Here is a 695-nt window from a genome sequence, read left to right as displayed (position 1 = left end):
AATTGTACATTGGTGAGCTTGACATCAGTAGTGGGAAAGTTATTGGAATGTATGTGCAGGAACCGGATATATACCGTAAGTAATTTGATAAATGTAGACTGATTATGGATAGACAGCATGGCTTTGTGCATGGTAGGTCATGTCTAACAAATCTTATAGAGTTTCTTGAGGAAGTTATCAGGCAAGGCAGTGGATGTTGTCCACATGGACTTTAGCAAGGCACTTGACAAAGTCTCATATGGGAGGTTGGTCAAGAAGGTTCAGTCACTCAGCATTCAAGATGAGATAGTAAATTGGGTGAGACACTGTATTTGGGAGAAGCCAGTGTGTGGTAGCAGATGGTTGCCTCTCTGACTGGAGGCCTGTGACTGGTGGTGTGCCACAGTGATCAGTGCTGGATCTGTTGTTGTTTGTCATCTATATCAGTAATCTGGATGATAGTGTGGTTAACTGGATCAGCAAATTTGTGGCTGACACCAAGATTGGTGGTGTAGTGGACAGCAAGGAAGACTATCATGGCTTGCAGTGCGATCTGGACCAACTGGGAAAATGGTTTGAGAAATGGAAAATGGAATTTAATGCAGACAAGTGTGAGGTGTTGCACTTTGGTAGGACCTACCAGGGAGGTCTTTCACAGTGACTGGTAGGGCACTGAGGAGTGTTGTAGAAGAAAGGGATCTGGGAATACAAGTCTT

The sequence above is a fragment of the Mobula hypostoma genome, unplaced genomic scaffold, assembly GCF_963921235.1.
Source record: "Mobula hypostoma unplaced genomic scaffold, sMobHyp1.1 scaffold_79, whole genome shotgun sequence".
Taxonomy (NCBI): Eukaryota; Metazoa; Chordata; class Chondrichthyes; order Myliobatiformes; family Myliobatidae; genus Mobula; species Mobula hypostoma.
This window is presented reverse-complemented; position numbering follows the sequence as displayed.